General features: G+C 38.9%; 1 long non-coding RNA gene across 1 annotated transcript; it reads right to left on the reverse strand.

The window, feature by feature from the left end:
• Positions 1 to 1865: 1865 nt before the first annotated feature.
• LOC311305503 lies at positions 1866 to 4063 on the reverse strand. The gene is made up of 3 exons (XR_014630018.1): positions 3880 to 4063; positions 3684 to 3779; positions 1866 to 3604 (listed from the first exon to the last, which is right to left on the reverse strand). It is a non-coding gene; the product is annotated as an uncharacterized lncRNA (long non-coding RNA).
• Between the last annotated feature and the right edge of the window lie 442 nt (positions 4064 to 4505).

Genomic DNA, 4505 nt, shown 5'->3' on the forward strand with positions numbered 1-4505 from the left:
GGGGGAAGAACTTCCGCCTTTATGAACCCAAAATAGTTTTCTATCCCTTCAAAGTCCCTGAATATAATTTTAGGATGACCTATAGGATAGGTTTTACTCGACTGAACGAACGGGTATAACGATGTGAAATCAAAGTAGTCGATCCTCTCATTTTCACCTGTTTGGTGATACAATTTGTAGGCATTTGTGCGCCCGCCAAATAATGCGTCCCGAGGTCTCAGCCTCTCAGGTGCTTCGTAAGATGACATGAACCGCATGACGTCAGGATCTGTCTGTTTTAACCCCTCCCACTCACACTCCCAGATTGAAATGACACGCAAGCCGTACACTTTTCGGAGGGTTTCTAGTTTTGTATCCGACTGTCTTCTGAGATCACCAAAAGTCACTTTCGATAAAGGTTGAATTTCTTCTGACTTAAATCTACAAGAATGCCCATGAAAAAAACACCCTAAGTACTCAAAGGCTGTCTTTATTCCATTAGCATCCTCATAATAACCATCAAGGTGATATGGGCCGATGGCCCGCTCCCCATGGTTTAGCGCATGTTGTATCTCAACGTTTTGACTCAGTTTGAAATACTCAAGCCACTGGATAGATGTGTTTGAAAACGTTTTGTGTTGATTAATATAGGCATGGCTGTGTGTTAGAGCTAACGTGTCGCGCGAGAGAAAATTTGTTTTGAAAGTTTTCATACACACACCTGGTAATGTGATTGACTTGAATGGGTCGATGTTTGTGAATTGTATAAATTCGGTTCTGTATCTCAAGCATGCGTCCCGTAGAATAATTACGTCATTCCTACAGTAAAAAGCGAGTTCCTTTCTGAAGTTAAAGATACCACCCAATACATCTGAATACCATGTGTTAAATCTGACACGTTCGGTCTCACTCATTGTCTCATATCCGTAAAACTCTTTTGCAGGATAGGGACCGATATATTCTGCATTTTGTGGTTTATTGAAAAGGTGGGGGAAGTATCCCTTCGCATGTGCATCTAAGTTAAGGGCTGCTGGTATTTTTGCAAGCTTGAAGGGAATAAATTGCCACGAGTCAATGAAACGCTGCTTGAAGACAGTATCATACATATATAGAATTCTGCAACCCTGCATAATAATCTTTGGACTTATTCCTTCGGTGGTAAGATACTCTAACAGAATGTAGGAATCAAAGCCGGAGGAATTATGTGCTATGAAAGTATATCCTGCATATTTTGGGCGTCTGAAGTGTTTAATCAGACGTGCCACACAATCTATCCCTCCGGCTTCAAACGTCTCACCTGCGTGTGTCATTGCACATACAAAATTAGCCACATGTTTATCATTCTGATACATTGTCTCAAAGTCATAATAAATGTATTTATCGTCTTTTGGTTCAGGTTTTAGAGGCTGAATGTAACATTCATGATCACCTCCACTGGTCAAAATCTCGTAACAATGTACACAATGGTCTGGAGAGCATTTGTGAGTTTTTATTTTTTCACCACCAGGTGGCGTTCTATAAACGGCATGGCATTTTGAGCAAAATCTCACAGTTTCACACTGAGATCTTTCGCCGGGGCCTTGTGATTTTTTATGTGATTCGTAACAGAAGTTGTTTTTACAGAATCTCAGACATTCTGCACACTGTCTTGTTCTGCTTGTGTACGAGCGACATTCGGATGTCATACATATCTTGCAAACAAACTGACATTCGTGTGTTTTTCTATCTTTATGCCCCTTGAAACAGTACTCACACACGTACGAAGTTCCTATAAACCCTGTTAAATTTCTTATTAGATGGAAATGCCCCTCGTGCAGAAATAGATGGGCTGTCTTTAGGTGTAATTCGTCTGTGTTTTTGTAGACCTGCAGTTTCCCAGCGCAGTCTCTATGAAAAACTACAATTTTTATGCCTAATTTATTTTCGAAAACAGACAAATTGTGGAGCCCTATTTGCTCGTCTATCTTAAAACCGCATCCTGTATGAATCTCCATTGCAGGCGTCTGTAACTCTTGATCTGTGAATTTTGGATTGAGGAAATATGCTAGACAGTAGCTCAAACACATTTCATTATCGATATTAATAGGGCTAAATAAATGCATTTTATTCCTACTAATACTCTCGCTGATAGCCAGGTCACTAATCTTCCTTCGTCCGCCCCCCGCTTTATCACGTACAATTGAGATTTGTAATGTTAAGGTTGAATCGCTGGTCACGTCACTATTACTCTGAGTAACTTGTTCAATCTGATTTATGAATGATGAAGGATCGTGGTTGTTATCAGGTGTTAATACTGTATTTACAGACCCCGGTAGACTTTCTCCGGCAAGAGCTATGTTTATGAAGCCTGTTTGACCAGCTAGCTGTTGTGAAAACTCAACCACCTCGTTTAGAATATTATGGAGGCGTGAATTATATTCTACAAAATCGGTGGTCTGTATTTGTCTGAGATCTAACGATCTTTGTAACTCTACACCATTAAAACGCGGTCGCGGTGTTATTGTGAAATCCCCAACAACACCCCCGTTTACCATCAGAGAATCTATCTGCGAACGACTTAACTCCGTACGTCTGTTTTGAGAAGCCCCTACTGCACCACCCATCTGTGGACTCTCATCTTCATCATCTATCCAACCATGTTGGTCTATTATGATATTATTCAATCTTTCCGCATTAGACAAATCATTACTATTTAGACCTCTTAACTGTTCACGTATTAAAAGATTGAGTCTCTCGTTATTCTCAGACCTAGGATTTGATCTTGAGCGAGTTATTTCATCACACTCGGAGTCGATTCGTTGCCTTTTAGGAAACATTTTGATATGTTTTTATTTTTAAAATTGTGTGAAACAGAAGCGTACCATCAAATATACCTCATAATATTGTTAATGGTATACATCATAACTATCAGTAAAACATAATCACGCACATACACACCTAAAAATAAAAATAAAAAAATAAAAAACAATAACAGAAATAGATTTAAAAAAAAGAAAAACTTTAAAAAACACAACACAAGATCTCACACACCTAGATAAAAAATAACAGACAAATGCTTTTCAAACAATAACAGTGAAATGGATTTTTTTAAAACTAGTCAACCATTCTCATGTATCGGTCGATTGTCTTTGCATAATATGTAATCTTTCAGAGATTAAAGACAGAACAGTAATTAACAAGGAATGGTCGTTCCTCACCTCCGAAAGCTCTTGCTGTAGTGATAAGACCGTGTTACGCAATAGTCTGTTTTCTTCCAAGACCCGGTCTTGGGAAACGGCGAAAAATTCCACCGTACTTCTTAAATCGGTGGTGTGTTGATTCTGTGTATCAATGAGTCTATGCAGTAGGTCCACAATACCATTCTGGGCTCCTGAAACTATTTCCACTGTCTGATGGTAAGTGAGCGGTAATGTGGCGACTTCCAGAACACGTTGGAAGCTTCTGTTAGCCGTTCGTAAAGTCGCGTAACTCAGGCCAGAGAGATCTCGCGCGTTGAATAGAGGACTGAAGGTCCGCTCATCTTCATCGGTACTATCTGAAGTTCGCCGTTCAGAGTTGATGGTGTTCAGTACAGATTGCTGAGATTCAAAAAACACTTGGGCCTCTCTTTCGTCGGGGGATTGTTCTAGAACAAAAAATATATATATATATTACGATTTATTTAATATAGATAACATATAATGAAACAAGGAATATATCTTTACCTTCTTCCGAAGAATTAGGACTCTCATGAGAATATTTCCCAAATCGTTTTTTTCCTTGAGTTGTGGATGAGACAGATGGACTTTCACTGTTTTCTTCTAAAAACAAAACAAAAAGACAAAACAATATTATGTAGAAAATAGAGTAAAAAATTCAACGCGTAAAAATGATATAAATAGTTTTCTTTTTTTCCTTTACCTCTCTCCGGGTAAATTAATTCTTTTCCATAAATTTCTCGAAGTCGTTTGACCCCTTTGGGCGGGCCGCCAATTATGTTAGCCGCTCCGGTGATTTTCGATGGGAGAGATAGGGTCGGAGGGGAAGATTCTACAGCTTCGACTTCTGGTGAAGCTCGGCTTTTGACGTTCTCTGTCTCTCTGCAGGCTTGAGGTCGAGGTGTCGTGTTTGGTGTAATGTCTTCGTAAACCTGAGTGGCTGGAGCTGGATCGACAACCAATGGGTTGTTAGCTGGCTCCGGTGGCGGGGCGGGGCTATAAGACGATGCATCGCCCGCTGTAATCTCTGGTGAAATAGGTATATGAGTTGATTTTTTCTTTAAAACAAATATTAAAATAGTAAATATAAAAAAGACATAAGAAAATATAGCCCCACTTACCTTGGAAAAAATCATCTGCTGAAACCCCTTGTGGGAACGATGTATCATCTGTAAATAAAACCATTTATTGAGATATCTTTTTCAATTTTGTAGGGTAGATTTATAATCAATGATAAAATACGAATAAAAATACTTACATAGATTATTAAGAATTTCTCCTATTTCTGATTCAAAATAATGATCCGGGTCTCGAATTTGGTTATTTTTA

The sequence above is a fragment of the Rutilus rutilus genome (genome assembly GCF_951802725.1).
Source record: "Rutilus rutilus genome assembly, chromosome: 15".
NCBI classification, from domain to species: Eukaryota; Metazoa; Chordata; class Actinopteri; order Cypriniformes; family Leuciscidae; genus Rutilus; species Rutilus rutilus.